The sequence below is a fragment of the Mus musculus genome, chromosome 1 (assembly GCF_000001635.26).
Source record: "Mus musculus strain C57BL/6J chromosome 1, GRCm38.p6 C57BL/6J".
In the NCBI taxonomy this organism is placed as follows: Eukaryota; Metazoa; Chordata; class Mammalia; order Rodentia; family Muridae; genus Mus; species Mus musculus.
Genome location: NC_000067.6, coordinates 176241149 through 176258362, shown reverse-complemented (window position 1 = coordinate 176258362; position 17214 = coordinate 176241149). Strand labels below are relative to the sequence as shown.

Below are 17214 nucleotides of genomic sequence, written 5' to 3'. Positions count from 1 at the left end.
CATAGCTAGGTAGAGATATAAAGAACCACAGAGGCAGCCTAGCCAGTCCAGGAAATGGACCCTTGATATAAGGGTAATGTGTCCTGCTGCCCACAAAGCTGTGGGGGCACCTGCCTGGCTATGGTCCTGCTGCTCCCTCTGTTGAGCACAGTGGCCACACTGTTGTCATCGTCCTTTCGGCCATGCTGTTCTGCTCGTTATCCCTTTTCAGACTGGCTGAGGCCAGTACTTCAATTCAGTCTGCTAACTGCTGTCTTCTTACTGGAATTGCTCTCTCCACTGATGTTTGGATTTTCTAGCAGTGCTGTTTTACAGAGTCTCTGAGATCTTCTGTGGAAACCAACTTTACTGTCTCCATCTCCATCTCCATCTCCATCTCCTTCTCCATCTCCATCTCCATCTCCATCTCCTTCTCCATCTCCATCTCCATCTCCATCTCCATCTCCTTCTCCATCTCCTTCTCCATCTCCATCTCCATCTCCTTCTCCATCTCCTTCTCCATTTCCATCTCCATCTCCATCTCCATCTCCATCTCCATCTCCATCTCCATCTCCATCTCCATCTCCATCTCCATCTCCATCTCCATCTCCATCTCCATCTCCTTCTTAGGACCAATAACTTTACAGAGACAAAGCTTAGGGTAGAACTGAGAGGCAAGAAATACATCTTTCTTGAACATAGCTCTCGGGTGCCAGGAGCACGTCTTGCCATTCTGTGTTTTCTTTCAGAGAGTTTCTCAACCCTTTACACCCTTCCCAGGGTGCATTGGTTCCTTGGAATCCATACCTAATCTGCTCCCCAGTGCTTCTCCCTAGTGAGTTCTTCCTCATTGCCTGAAATCTTCATGGGTAGCAAGGGTAGATGGTTCAGGAACAGTATAGCATCACTACTGGGTCTCATACCCGGGAACCTCACACTATGGAATAGCTGCCATGCAACATAATGTCCCTGCTATAGACTACTAACACATGCACGCATGCGCACACGCACACGCACACGCACACGAGCCTCTTCCTCTCTCACTGTTTTACCTCCTAACTACAGTGATGTGAAAAGTTGAACAATCTCCTCCAAAATGGGCCCCTGCCATGGGCTGTGGTGCCACAGGCCCAAAATCAACAGGGTCAAAACAACCATAGGGTGAAAGAACATGACCAGAAAACCTTTTTCTTTTACTAAGTTAATAATAGCCTCTGGTATTTTGCCATAGAGAAGGAAAGCTGTTTATTAGAAACAGACTAAAAGCACATTGTTTCACTATACATATATTTTAAGGAAGATGACTTCAATCAATAAAAATAACTTCATAATAATCTTAATTTTATAATTTTTGAGTCATATATTATTATGCTACATTTCAACAGTTACAATTTGCAAGAAATATTTTGAAGAATAATTTTAAAAAGTTAAAATTTCAAAATCCAAATGGGGTAATTTGTTATTTATTTAGGGACAGTGCTTACTTTTTATTTTTTAGAGTTAACAAGTAAGGTAAAAAGTGAGCTTAAAAGATGAATTTATTTTAGGGACATCTTAGAATTTCTTTTTAGAAGTCCCAGTATAAGAGATGTTTTCATGGATCTTATAGCCATCCTGTGAGTATTCAAGTTGTTTAAGCTGAAAACAAATTGGGGATCCTTCTGGCTTTGTGCAGGGATGACGATACCAAAGGGCCCTGTGGACTGTAGAGTCTCAGAGGTTACAATGGCATACAATTTAAGTTTAATGGAACCCTGAAGGATAGTGATTGATACCTATATCTGTCCTTTTGAACTCACAGAAGCCTAAGGAATCAACTGAAGGCAGATAAAGTCCTTGATTTTGACAGGAGTCAAAGGACCACCTTGACTGCTTTTGAAAGGCATCTAAACATTCACTTCTTTTTGTTTTTTTTTTTTTTAAGTCAATGGGACTTCCTCTCTTCCTCTTTTGGTATATTTAAGTTTTGATTATCTTACATCTGCAAATTATGTAAAAATCATTTCCTATTGTTTTATGAGAAAAGAAATGCCATCTATTTTACTATATGCAAAAAAGCACAGAAAGCACTAGAAAATAAACATGCTTTAATCTTCTTTATTTCTGATACATTTAGGCTTGTAGTTTCAGGCTCATTGCTGTGATAAAATGTCCTGACACAAAACTACTTAGAGAAGAAACGGTTATTTTCTATTTTGCTAACAATTCCAGCTAAGCAGTAATTTAAAGTGCTACACCCATAGTCAACAGTGGAGAGAAGATAATATATATAAATCCAATAAATGGGTTCTTCCTTGCTTGATGGTTTTCAGCCAGCTTTCTCCTCTCATACATGGCTGAGAAGTGCCTGCCTCTCCCAACCTAGGGAATGGTGCCACCTACAATGGACCCTTTCTTCCTGTATCAGATATCAGTCAAGATATTTTCTCATTAAGACTCTCTTTCCAGGCAATTCTAGGCCAAACAAAGTTCAAAGGTAAAACTAACCAGTATAAGCCTTAACTAAGCAGACACCCAAATAAGGAAGCCTTGAATAATAACGGAACCTATATATCACATAAAACTTTGTTTGGACTGATAATTCAATAGCTTCACAGCAAAGTTGAGGTCCCTAGATTCTTCATGTTTCTACCATGTCCCAACCTCTAGCTGTTCCAGATTATAAAATGCCACCAGTAGTATCTTCAATGAGAAAACCATTAAGAGCTAGTTTACCACCTGAATTTATGTCCCTGGCCAGAGTTATACAAGATCATTTCTTAACTAATTGTTGGGAAGGGAAACTGCAAACTTTCCATCTTAGTCTAGGAGCAAGGTGAACTTCTTTGAAATGCAGGACTTGTAAGAACATCCAAACCGGGAACTTCTTCTCAATGAAGATGGCAGAGGGACTAAGGGGATGATGGAGTAGTTTAGAGGACCTTTATGCTATGATTTTATCTTTCTTCACCTCAAGTTGTCTGCAAAAGTTCAGAGATATACAAACCTGCGTGCGTGCATGCTTATACACATGAGCACATACAAGCACCCATGAATAAGTAATTGTATCTGATTTGATGGATTACTTTTAGGCATCTTGAGACCTTCTTAAATAATAACAACAAGAAAATGTATCTTATATTTAATAGTATTGTGTCATCCATTATACTTTTGGTATTTGAAAAATAGCAGTTTTAATAACTATTCACTATTATAATATGTAATCCTATTGTGTTACTATTCTGTGGTAGACTCTTGCTCCCTAAACTTTTTTAAAGAGGGCCATATGTGAACTTGCTTGCTAATGGATAAGGGGTGTGATCAAAATATTACCTACCCTCTTTTGGATAGCATTCTAGATAGTGGCTGTCAACACTGTTGGCCTAGAAACAGGCTCAGAATTTGAAGTGACTGATGATGAATTGTGTTTTGAATGTGTTTAGTTTGAGGTTTGGGGGGAGGTAACAAGAAACAGGTTTAGGCTTCCAATAAAGAGCTAGAAGTATGCATGAGGTTCCGGAAGATGAGAATGTAGGAGTGGTCAGCAAAGGACAGATGAGATGAACAACTGAACTCCCTCACAGCATCAGAGTCTACCATCTTTCATGTCTACCATAGTTTTCAAGTCTCACCATCTCTACACACAATGGTATTAAAGTTTAAATACCTTGATTTCCAATTGTTCAATTCAATTCATTCAATGCAATTCACTGTTCAATGAATAGCTTCATTGAACAAACGAACATTATAAAAATAAATCTTTTATATTTATTCCCTGCCCACTGCCCCTGCACACACAACATATTCTATAGCTTAAAAGATGCAATATTGGAATTTTTCTTCTTTCTTGACTTAGCCCTCAGAATTTCAGGTCTTTCAATTCCAGTAAGAAGTATTTGGCCTCAAGACAAATAGAGAAATGTTTGGCTTACTCCATTTCTATTATTAACATTCAGCATTAAGAATCTACAGTGTCTGTAAATGAAACAGGAGGATAGTTGGCCCCAAGGAAGACTATAATCATGGGAAAGCTAGGAGGGAGAAGAGAGACTGTTTAGAGTTACAGGGTTAGGACAGCAGCTAGAGCTATGGCCTGATGTTTGCTGGTGTGGTGGGAGGTGACTCCTTCAGTTGCTTTGCTCTCTGCTCAGGGCTGTATTCACAGACTTTTCATAGCTTTTGGGAAGGAGAGAATTTAGGAGGTATAGGTTTGCTGGGTAGACTTTAGTATCTCTTAAAAAGAGAATAATTGCTTCTGTTCTCTTTTAATTCTGCCAATGCAACAAAGAGAAAAACAAAAACAAAAAAGCCTCAGTTCAGTGTTACCAAGTCTTTGACAACTATTGGTTGTTAATCTCTCTTGTTGGTAGCTAGAAAAAGACAGGGGAAGAAAAATCTAGAAGTAATAGTTTCCCATGTATGATGAGAATACAAACTTTCTTTTCATTTTATATAAACATATAGTCTGTCTTCTGTATTTTTGGATTCTGATGCATGGATTCAGTCAACTTTAAGTCAAAATTACTAAGGGAAAAAGTGCCCTTTGAACATGCAGACTTTCCCTCTCATTGTCATTGTCCCCTAGACCAAAGCTGTGATCCTTGAATATAGTTCCTCATCTTATGGTGACCCCAACCATAAAGCTATTCTTTTTGCTATTCCTAACTGTAATTTTCCTACTTTTATAAATAAGTAATGTAAATATCCAATATGCAGGATGATATCTGATATGAAACCCTCAGAAAGGTCACGACCCACAGGTTGAGAATCACTGTCCCAGACAGTGCACTGTCTGTCCATGTCGCAATCACATTTATTTGAAATGAGTAACCTAGAGATAAGTAATAAATGTGGAGATTTCAGGTTAGGTGCAAATAGGACACTTTGAAGGATTTGTCATCCATGGACCTTGATGCTAAAGAGAGTCTAATAATGAATCATCTGAGACTTCAGGAATGGCTATATTTAGGTTTTCAAGAAGTGAGCTGACTTAATGTTAAATAATACTGTGATAGATAGCTGGCATATGGATTCTAATGTTAATGGTGTATAGATGTAGATGCAGATAGATATGGAGAATAAGATACAGATAGCAAGGACTTTTCCATACTTTTGGCATAGTCCTTTTATTAGTACGTTTTAACTTTCAATTCTTTGTACCTTTATATCTATTGAAATTCCTTCTCAGCAATTATCATTCTTTCTGTTAATTTATGTTTTCTGTGGAAACTACTTGTTACATGTTAAAGCCTAAGAAAGAAGAAACGTCCAAATGTCTCCCTGAGTCGTTTTCTCTCAGATGTTAGTGAGTAACTTACACATGAAATAGATCATCTCATCAAAGGTTAGAGTTGGAAATCAAAGAATAGAAGAACTTTTAATGTTCTAGAAATGATACTTATTAAACACTGAAGAATATGGGTATGATGGCTTATTCTTGTAAAATTACTAGTGGAGAATGCAAGGCAGGAGGATTATCATGAGTTGGAAGCCAGCCTGAAATGCAATGTGAAACTGTCTCAAAGAACAACAACAAAATAAACAAAAATTTGAAATATTAGTGAGGATACAGAAAAATGAGATTTTTCTTTGGCGTGAGTAATTTATAACCATTATTGTCTAATAATTTGATGTCATACATGAAGAATTAACAATGCTAATATTCTTTGGCTCTCAAGTCTTTCCCTCTTTCAGTCATTTACCTAATAGTCATGTTAATACAAGCAACAGTCTTGATCGCAGAGGTGTTGGTCAAGTTGGTGGCTGTGCTGGGCCTCAGTTCTTATGAGAGACCAAGCAATAAGTCATCCACATGTAATCTATTTTTAAAACTATAATTGTGACGAGGAAGCAAATAACAGATGTGGAGAGGGGAATATACATGAGAGCCATTGGGGAAATACCCACAAGAATGTATTGTTAGATTAGCAGCCGTGTTAATGGAAAGGGGAAAGGATTCAATGTCCTCCAACAGGGACTTTCAAATGAATGCCAGTACTTCTAGGCAAGGGAATACAACTGAACAGTTGAAATGGTAATAGTACACGCTTCTGCAAATTAATTTTGATGGATTTTTTTTAAAGAAAAAGAGTCTAATATATTTTGCTTTTTTTTTTTTTTTTTTTTGGTTTTTCGAGACAGGGTTTCTCTGTGTAGCCCTGGTTGTCCTGGAACTCACTTTGTAGACCAAGCTGGCCTCGAACTCAGAAATCTGCCTGCCTCTGCCTTCCGAGTGCTGGGATTAAAGGCGTGCGCCATCACACCTGGCTTATTTTGTATATTTTTATAGCTTGTCTGAATGCAAGACTACATTCAACATAGATGAAATAAAAGGAAGGATATATTCCCAAACGTTAACAATGCTTATTTCCAAATGGTCAAATTAAGAATAAATATGTATTCTGAAAGCACCACAATTTATATGGATTGCCTCATAAAAAGAAGTTTTAAAAACTGTTATTGAGCTCTTGTTTTAAGCTATAGCCATTCTCTTGCCACCCACAGAAAAGCCCCACAAGGACAGTCTCCCTCTCCTAAATTCTCCAATTATTTTCCAAGACCATGGTATGTGGTACTTTATAAATAATTACTGAGTGAATAAATACACACAGGTGCAGAAGAAAGTATTTATTAAATACTCCTTCGGATGCCAAGTGTCAGTACTTAAAATATATGCTATCCCAATTAACGTCTGCAGCAACATCTTGGCAGGATGAAATTTTTTCATGACCAGCAAACAGGCTTATAGAAATTAGATAATATGTTTAAATAGATAAGGAGATGAGCCGAGCCTTAAGCCCCAGCCTGTTGCATTGGATGATAGGTCTCAATTTTATCATCCCAGCATCAGCCTTACTTAGTCCCAGCTCCTGTCAACTCAAGTCTGTGGGGCATTTTCATACACACACACCACCACCCCCAACACGCGTGCAATGTGACTCATAAATAAATAATTTTTTAAAAAAAGAGAAACATCTTTTGGGGTGTTTTTAGATAATCTGGACCTGAGAGGTCATTTCTCTTTTATTAGCAAGAACATAATGTGTTAGTCAGTTTCCTATTCTGAGATAAAATACTGGAGATTATCAACTCCAAAACAAGAAAGAGGCTTGGAGCTGGGACTGTGGGTCAGGAAGAAAAGTTGCCTAACATGTCTCCAGGCCCTGGGTTCAACCTCCAGCGCTGTATGGTGTCAGAAGGAAAGATATATGGCCTACAGCTCATGTCCTCAGACTATAGCTTGGCCCCATTGCTTTCCGACTGTGTGGTTGTATGGTTCTTCACAGCATCCAGGAAACAAGGAGAGAATAGAAGGGGCAGCGTTTCCCATGTCCTTGGACCAGCACTCTCCATAACAACCTTACTTTGTCCTTTAAAGATGTGACTCCTCAAGTGTCTACTGTATCTCAGGAGCACCAAGACACGTTTGGGTTGTTTGTTTGTTTGTTTGTTTGTTTTGTTGTTTTTGTTTTTGGAGGAGCACCAAGCTGAGACCAATTCCACACGACATAGACTTTGGGGGAGGGTATATTTCAGATCCAAGGTCTAATATTACAGTATGAATGAGGCCTAATTTGATGCTGGTGAATATTAAAAAATTATTAATAGTTTGTAAAATATGACAGCAGAATATAGTTTTAGACATGTCAACTATTTGCTAGGATTATTTGGTAAATATAGAACTGGGTTAGCATGGGGTGGAAAGAGTATGTATCTTAGTGCTAAAACATATACCTGACACACAGAAGGCCCAGAGTTCAACACCCGTGCCCTAGTTTGTTTTCTATTGTGATGATAAAACATCAATCAAAACCAACTTTGGGAGGAAAGGGTTTAGTTGGTTTACATGTCCCAGGTCAGAATCTATCCCTGAAGGAAGTCAGAGCAGAACTTCAACAGAGGAACCTAGAGTCAAAAACTGAAGCAGAGGCCAGGGAGAAATGCTGCTTATTGGTTTGTTCATCATGAATCACTCAGTCTGCTTTCTTATACCATCCACGGCTACCTGAGTAGGGGATGATACCTCCCACAGTGGCCTGGGCCCACGGCTACCTGAGTAGGGGATGATACCTCCCACAGTGGCCTGGGCCCTCTCACATCAATCAAAACATACCCATAGATTTGCCTACAGGCCAATCTGATGGAGGCTTTTTCCATCTACCCAGATGACTCTAACTAGTGTCAATTTCACAAGAAACCAACCAACACAGCCTGTCACTATAAAAACAACAAAACAACAGCAACAAAAGCAAACCAAATCAATCAAACAAGCAAACAACACCTCCCCCTCTCCCACCCACAAGCAGTAACAAAAGAGGAGAAAGCAAGAACACTGGCGCCCAAGAGGCCTGGATATCAGTCTCAGCTGAGTACCGTGGCGTCTCTACTGTTACAGTTTGGGCCGCATATCTCAGAGCTCTGGGGCTAATGACTTTCGAAGCTGGAACTTCATTTCTCATGCAGAAGCCCACATGCAGGCAGCTCATGAGCTTGTGCAGAGACCCTGATGTCTCTCTGAATCCCTTCACCTGTCACCCAGCTTCTACAGTATGTGGATCCTTTTCTTCCAAGACCAGTCCTTTTTTTTTTTTTTCAGCTGCAGGATGGCAGATATGCAAGAAGAGGCCTTCCTCCTCCCTGTTAGCTAGAGATTGCATCACTGCAAACCCCACTCACCTCATTGTCTGGAGCTAAGTCATATGCATACCTCACAGCAAGGCATACTGGGTAGCTGTGTGCCTTTCTTTTAGGAGTGAAATGTCCTGAACACAGTTGGGAATCCATGCCACAATTTCCTAAGGGTCCTTAGGTCCTTTGGTCCTAGTACTATGTGATTCTTGAGTTACTTCTAAAAACACCTGTTTTGTGCATGCATGTATGTATATGTGTGTGTGTGTGTGTGTGTGTGTGTGTGTGTGTGTGTGTGTGTGTGTGTGCGTGCGTGTATAAAGACAACAGGAGAGAATTAAAATGAGACTATAAGTAATTTTTAAAGTTGCCATTCTATTCAATCATCCTGGCAAACCAATCTTTTAAAAGTCAGATGAAGTGCAAAGACCCTGAATCCACCCAGAAATGCTTTTGTAAAAGCTGGCAGCAGGTGCATGATCAAGCAATGTTTGATAAGGCTGCAGCAGAAGCTGTTAAATTCTTACCTTATATGACATTAATGAACAGAAACTTTCATTTTGAAAGAATTATTGAAAGGAGTGTCAGCCTGTGCCCACTGAAGTCAAAACTGGCATTTTCAAGAGTAATTATATGGAATAATATTTCCTTCAAAGCTGCCTTCTGTCGTGGGAGAGCAGAAAATTCAAGCAAGACAGGTCTTTCCCTCCTCCTCCTGGCTTTATCTGCCTTCTACAGTTAAAAAGACAATTAAGCCTATTTTAGTTGGCTGACTTTTTTCCCCATTGCAAAAAAAAAAAAAAAAATCAGAAGGCGTGTAATTCAGAGTTCTGAGACACTGTTGTGGTCTGAGAAGCATCCCTGGTTGAATAGCAGGCTAGCAGGCACACTAAAGAAAGCAACTCTTTCCCTGCCAGCGATGGTTGCAAAAACAAAAGGCAGCATTGGAATGTAAGTACTCGTAATAATTTACTTACATTTTACCACTTTGACGCTCAGAATTAATGGGGAGTCTTGTGGTTCGGTAATTTAACACAGAATATGGCACATTAGGACCTTATGCTAATACTTTTTCTATTTTTTTATAACAGTGGGTTCTGATTATAAATAGCATATTCAGTACTTTGGTATGCCTAACATGTAAATGAATGATGGGAATGTCCGTTCTCTGAGGCGGCGTTCTCTGAGCCACTGGGAGTCTGAGTCCAGATGAGGCTGCGCTGGACTGCTGGCCCACAGTTATTAGAAATGCAAATCAGACTAATCATATTTACCCTCTGGGTCTTTTCTTTTCTCATTCACGGTCTCATTATTTTTCCCCATATTTCTCCTTCACCCACTTTCTCATTCAGAGATTTTCCTTGAACATGCACATGTCTGCAACAAGATTATGTTCAGGCATTCCAAAATAGAAATAACAGCTGAGCAGTAGTGAATGGATTATATCACGTCTAATTTTAGAAGGGTTGCTCTGTCTTTGCCTGGGATTCTGCTGGGTCTGCTTGGTTGTTTTCACTTCTGTATTTGTTTGCAATCCAGTTTTTCTAGGACTTTCCCCTTTTTCTCTTCTTGAAAAGGGGAAAAAAAGAAAGGAAGAAAGAAAGACACCGGTAGACCAGTGCAGAAGGAATCTGAGTTGGCAGAGCTCAAGACCCACACTGGGCGCAGAGTGCCAGGTTCTGGTGGACAACCTGCTAGGTGCACAGCCAGTAGCTGCACAATGGGTGGCTGACTGTGGGGAGGCTTGGAGATTGAGCAGTAGAAAGGTTGGTCCCTTCTAGAGATCTGGGTAATTTGTTAAATCTGGCTTTTGGTCTAGACTTGTGTGTCTGACTTGCCGAAGTGATGTTTCCATGTGTGCAAACATCTCTTAAAGTAGATAGAGTAATAACAATTTTGTAAATGCCTTTCGAATCCAGCTACTACAATGACAGTAGAGGCTCTTGCTTTGGCTGGGACTCTTGAGGACTAACTGTGGGTGATCAGAGAGAGAAAACTGACAAATGAGAAGTGAATGAGAGTGCTGAAAAACAGCCATACCAACAGCAACAGATCAGGCAAGGCAACAGACAGGGACTGGACACTGAGGGGGTGGCCGCAGGGGCTTCTTCATCTCCAGACTGAATTTTCACGTAGGCTTGGTAGAGCTTTTAAGTAAGCTGCAGTAGAGGAGGAATCCACATGAGTGAAAAGAACAGATTGAAAGAATACCAAAGCAAGTATGGGAAACTTGAATGTATTATCATAAAAGTTAAAAAGAGCAATGCATTATCATGTTACCTGATGGTGCTTGACTTGCAGTAAGATTACAGCCTGCTTGTACTAAGCTCAAGTCTAAGTGGATCAAGGAACTCCACATAAAACCAGAAACACTGAAACTTATAGAGGAGAAAGTGGGGAAAAGCCTCCAAGATATGGGCACAGGGGAAAAATTCCTGAATAGAACAGCAATGGCTTGTGCTGCAAGATCGAGAATTGACAAATGGGACCTCATAAAATTGCAAAGCTTCTGTAAGGCAAAAGACACTGTCAATAAGACAAAAAGGCCACCAACAGATTGGGAAAGGATCTTTACCAATCCTAAATCAGAGAGGGGACTAATATCCAATACATATAAAGAACTCAAGAAGGTGGACTCCAGAAAATCAAATAACCCCATTAAAAAATGGTACATAGAGCTAAACAAAGAATTCTCACCTGAGGAATACCGAATGGCTGAGAAACACCTGAAAAAATGTTCAACATCCTTAATCATCAGGGAAATGCAAATCAAAACTACCCTGAGATTCCACCTCACACCAGTCAGAATGGCTAAGATCAAAAATTCAGGCGACAGCAGATGCTGGTGAGGATATGAAGAAAGAGGAACACTCCTCCATTGTTGGTGGGATTGCAAGCTTGTACAACCAGTCTGGAAATCAGTCTGGTGGTTCCTCAGAAAATCGTACATAGTACTACTGGAGGATCCTGCAATAACTCTCCTGGGCATATATCCAGAAGATGTTCCAATTGGTAAAAAGGACACATGCTCCACTATGTTTGTAGCAGCCTTGTTTATAATAGCCAGAAGCTGGAAAGAACCCAGATGTCCCTGAACAGAGGAGTGGATACAGAAAATGTGGTACATTTATACAATGGAGTATTACTCAGCTATTAAAAACAATGAATTTATGAATTTCTTAGGCAAATGGATGGACCTGGAGGGTATCATCCTGAGTGAGGTAACCCAATCACAAAAGAATTCACATGATATGTACTCACTCATAAGTGGATATTAGCCCAGAAACTTAGAATACCCAAGATATAAGATACAATTTGCTAAACACATGAAACTCAAGAAGAACGAAGACCAAAGTGTGAACACTTTGCCCCTTCTTAGAATTGGGAACAAAACACCCATGGAAGGAGTTGCAGAGACAAAGTTTGGAGCTGAGACGAAAGGATGGACCATCTAGAGATTGCCATACCTGGGGATCCATCCCATAATCAGCCTCCAAACACTTACACCATTGCATACACCAGCAAGATTTTGCTGAAAGGACCCTGATATAGCTGTCTCTTATGAGGCTATGCCAGGGCCTGGCAAACACAGAAGTGGATGCTCACAGTCAGCTATTGGATGGAACACAGGGCCCCCAATGGAGGAGCTAGAGAAAGTACCCAAGGAGCTAAAGGGGTCTGCAACCCTATAGGTGGATCAACAATATGAACTAACCAGTACCCCCAGAGCTCGTGTCTCTAGCTGCATATGTATCAGAAGATGGCCAATTTAGCCATCATTGGGAAGAGAGGCCCCTTGGTCTTGCAAACTGTATATGCCCCAGTACAGGGGAACACCAGGGCCAAGAAATGTGAGTGTGTGGGTAGGGGAGGTGGGGATATGGGGGACTTTCAGGATAAAATACCTAATAAAAAAATTGGGAAAAAAATTAGACCCATGGAGCCAATATTCAGAAACAAACAAACAAACAAACAAACAAACAAAGATTACAGCCTGATAGCCTCATAGGAAGTTGAGAATACAGGTTAGTGTATCTAACCTTCTTAGTGTCCAGACTTTGAAAAGGCACAGGTAGGCAGGTTACTCCCCTTTTGGTTGTCCCAGTGACTTGAGAGCTGTGGCTTGGTGGCCCTGCCCAGCTTCACAATGGAGAATTGTTCCACCTGTAGCTAGCCTGGTAAAAGATCAAAAATTGGAATTTGAAGCGTGGCTTCTCTTAAGGGTACATTGTTAATGTACCATTGCAAAGTTGCCACCTGAGTCATCATAAGTTGGGGGTGATCTGTATTCTGATAAAGGAAAGGATGGCAGGAGGGAGAATGGCAACTGAGACACAGACATCAGACTAGAACCTTCTTCACAATAATTAACGAGGAGGCAATGTTCTCTTTCTGTTGTTGAAGCTCTGTGGATGAGAGAGTCAGAGCTGCATTTGGGACTGTTTGTGGTCGTTTTAGAACAACAGGTCATAAACCTTGCAGGTTTGAGGTGATATACAGCTAGGAACTCTTCGTGCCAGGTAGGTCTCTTATGAAAAGCCTGATGTGCGGGCAGCCTGGCTGGTTTTGGGATTGGCAGTGTAGGTGAGCAAGTGATCCCTCAGATGGGACAGCAGGGGTGATGGGAAACCTGAGTTCTCAGAGTCTGGGATAAGTTATCTGTGCAGGCAGTTAGTGGGAAGGAAGAGTTCTCCACTGCAGACCTACCTGTGTGTAGCCAGCAATTCATGTGGATCTGTGGGACATGTAATTAGAGACTGTCACACACCAAAATGTGCCGAGGGTACGGAGAGGAGAGTCTGTGGGTTGAGGGGTAGAAATAGCATCTTGTGTGACCAGTAGGAAGAATGTTAATGACTCATGTATGAAACAGGAAGAGAAGTCAGGAAGGATGCTTGACCTTAGAAGTCAGAAAGAAAAACAGGTGAAGACAGGTCGTGAAAGAGAAAGGGTCAGCAGTTTTTATCTGGGGGTTGGTTTTGTTCGGTTGGTTTAGTTTTTCTTTCCTTTTCTCTTTTCCCTTTTCTTTTCTTTTCTTTTCTTTTTCTTTCTTTTTTTAAAATTTTGTTTTGTTTTGTTTTGTTTTTGAGATGCCTGGAATGCCCTAAGGGCCATAAATGAAAAAGCTCATTGCTTTGTTTCATTCTGGCAGAGCTCATTTGTGACAAGAGACTGCGGTCTAGAATGCTAAGAGGGAGCTGCAGTGGGCATGGTTTAGAATACATTGAATTGTGGGCTCCTATACATGGGAGCTCTGTGTTGGGAGGTTTGGCTCCATGACGAAGTGTCTTGGGTAGTGCCACAGATAGGAATAATGCCTTGCTTGAGGTGGCTTGGGTATGGGCAATATCCAACTGACCTATTTTGGGTGACAGGGGAAAGGAGTGATGTGTTCTGACTTCTATGAGGCTCAGCCTGGTCACCAATGGACCATCTTTCTCAAGAGATTTCTTTCATTGGTTCCCCTGGAGGGCTCTGGGCTAGCCTCTGGCCTTTTAGATAAAAAGCAGCCACTTGTCTCTAACCAGCCTTCCTTTTGTCTGATTAACCCTTGTTGCTGAGGCTTGCTATGACATCAAGTAGGAACTGCAGGAAAGGTAAGCTTGTCATCCCTGTAGAGTTTTCCAAGTTTATTTTTTTCCCCTCAAGTCTATAGCTTATTCTTTTTTGTCATTCTAAAAGCAAAGTAGTGTGCACAGGAGGTGGCTGTCACATTAGACAGTAAGGGAAAATGGCCAAGTATGACATTCTTTTTTTTTTTAGTATTTTTTAATTAGGTATTTTATTCATTTACATTTCCAATGCTATCCCAAAAGTCCCCCAGACCCTCCTCCCCCAACTCCCCTACCCACCCACTCCCACTTCTTGGCCCTGGTGTTCCCCTGTACTGGGGCATATAAAGTTTGCAAGTCCAATGGGCCTCTCTTTCCAGTGATGGCCAACTAGGCCATCTTTTGATACATATGCAGCTAGAGTCAAGAGCTCCGGGGTACTAGTTAGTTCATATTGTTGTTCCACCTATAGGGTTGCAGTTCCCTTTAGTTCCTTGGGTACTTTCTCTAGCTCCTCCATTGGGGGCCGTGTGACCCATCCAATAGCTGACTGTGATCATCCACTTCTGTGTTTGCTAGGCCCCGGCATAGTCTCACAAGAGAGAGCTATATCAGGGTCCTTTCAGCAAAATCTTGCTGGTGTATGCAATGGTGTCAGTGTTTGGAGGCTGATTATGGGATGGATCCCCAGGTATGGCAATCTCTAGATGGTCCATCCTTTCATCTCAGCTCCAAACTTTGTCTCTGTAACTCCTTCCATGGGTGTTTTGTTCCCAGTTCTAAGAAGGGCAAAGTGTCCACACTTTGGTCTTAGTTCTTCCAAATGGCTGAGAAGCACCTGAAAAAATGTTCAGCATCCTTAATCATCAGGGAAATGCAAATCAAAACCACCCCTAGATTCCACCTCACACCAGTCAGAATGGCTAAGATGAAAAATTCAGGTGACAGCAGATGCTGGCAAGGATGTGAAGAAAGAAGAACACTCCTCCATTGTTGGTGGGATGGCAAGCTTGTACAACCAGTCTGGAAATCAGTCTGGTGATTCCTCAGAAAATTGGACATAGTAGTACTAGAGGATCCCGCAATACCTCTCGTGGGCATATATCCAGAAGATGTTCCAACTGGTAAGAAGGACACATGCTCCACTATGTTCATAGCAGCCTTATTTATAATAGCCAGAAGCTGGAAAGAACCCAGATACCCCTCAACAGAGGAATGGATACAGAAAATGTGGTACATTTACACAATGGAGTACTACTCAGCTATTAAAAAGAATGAATTTATGAAATTCCTAGACAAATGGATGGACCTGGAGGGTATCATCCTGAGTGAGGTAACCCAATCACAAAGGAACTCACACAATATGTACTCACTGATAAGTGGATATTAGCCCAGAAACTTAGAATACCCAAGATATAAGATACAATTTGCTAAACGCCTGAAACTCAAGAAGACGAAGACCAAAGTGTGGACACTTTGCCCCTTCTTAGAATTGGGAACAAAACACCCATGGAAGGAGTTACAGAGACAAAGTTTGGAGCTGAGACGAAAGGATGGACCATCTAGAAACTGCCATATCCAGGGATCCATCCCATAATCAGCTTCCAAAAGCTGACACCATTGCATATACTAGCAAGATTTTGCTGAAAGGACCCTGATATAGCTGTCTCTTGTGAGACTATGCCGGGGCCTAGCAAACACAGAAGTGGACGCTCACAGTCAGCTATTGGATGGATCACAGGGCCTCCAATGGAGGAGCTAGAGAAAGTACCCAAGGAGCTAAAGGGATCTGCAACCCTATAGGTGGATCAACAATATGAACTAACCAGTACCCCGGAGCTCTTGACTCTAGGTGCATATGTATCAAAAGATGGCCTAGTTGGCCATCACTGGAAAGAGAGGCCCATTGGACTTGCAAACTTTATATGCCCCAGTACAGGGGAACGCCAGGGCCAAAAAGTGGGAGTGGGTGGGTAGGGGAATCAGGGGGAGGGTATTGGGGACTTTTGGGATAGCATTGGAAATGTAAATGAGGAAAATACCTAATAAAATATTTTTAAAAAAAGAATGAATTTATGCAATTCTTAGGCAAATGAATGGACCTGGAGTGCATCATCCTGAGTGAGGTAACCCAATCACAAAAGAACTCACATGATATGTACTCACTGATAAGTGGATATTAGCCCAGAAACTTAGAATACCCAAGATACAAGATACAATTTGCAAGTATGACATTCTTAATACAATTTGGAAAACTGGGGAATCCTAAGAGAGTGTATTAGTCATCTTTCTGTTGCTGTAACAAATAACTGAGACAAGAAACTTAACAAGAATCAAGGTCTCTTTTGGCACCCAGTTTCGGTGGTTTAACACTGTGTCCATTGGCTTTGTTGCTTGAGGTCCATGACAGCATAATGCATCCCAGCCAGGAAGGAAGCCAGTTGAGGAAGATTGCTTGTCACATAGTAGCAGAGATGACACAGGATATCAATGGGAAGGGATCACTGTCCCTATTTCTCCAACAAGGTCACAACTTCAGTGACCTGACTTCTTCCTACTAGTCCCCACCTCCTAAAGGTGCCATCATATCCCACCTCAGCCTGGAGGCCAAGCCTTTGATACACAGTCCTTTAGAGGACATCCATGATATACACTGTAGCAGAAAGTAAATGATAGATTATTTCAGACAGCTTTTCCCAGTGTGACTTTGCTAGAAAGGTATGCATGTGATGGGTACAGATGACTGGTCTATCGCTGCCCTGGTCTTGGACTTCCTCATACCCAGAACTGGAGAAATTAATGTTTGTCATTAAATCACCCAGCCCCTAGCAGGTACAGAAACTTGACCTAAGACATGCAAGTTGCTTTGTGAACTCATCAGTTGTATGGAATTGCAATGTTTTGTAATGATACACTGTTCAATACATAATACAGTCATAAAATGCTCTGCTCATTGTTATGACATAGTAGTACACATGCTTTGGCACTGGTAACTAGGAAGAGGAGACAAAGTGTTAGAGAGTGGGGTGTGTGCATAGACATCTGGTCTGCCCGAATGGACAGCAGATGCTCTTGG

At 41.1% G+C, this 17214-nt stretch overlaps 1 protein-coding gene across 8 annotated transcripts in view; it reads left to right on the top strand.

Annotated features, from left to right (window-relative positions):
• The window catches only part of Pld5 (phospholipase D family, member 5), a 319212-nt gene that overhangs the window by 23150 nt on the left and 278848 nt on the right, over window positions 1–17214 (top strand). The window contains exon 1 of one of the 8 annotated variants that reach the window (XM_030254898.1): window positions 6232–9537. The exons of 6 other annotated variants lie outside the window; for them this stretch is intronic. The gene's annotated coding sequence lies outside the window, so the exon portion shown is untranslated. Of the gene's footprint in view, window positions 1–6231; window positions 9538–17214 lie in introns of those variants that run through there. One more of the 8 variants, XM_030254896.1, reaches the window with a different exon arrangement.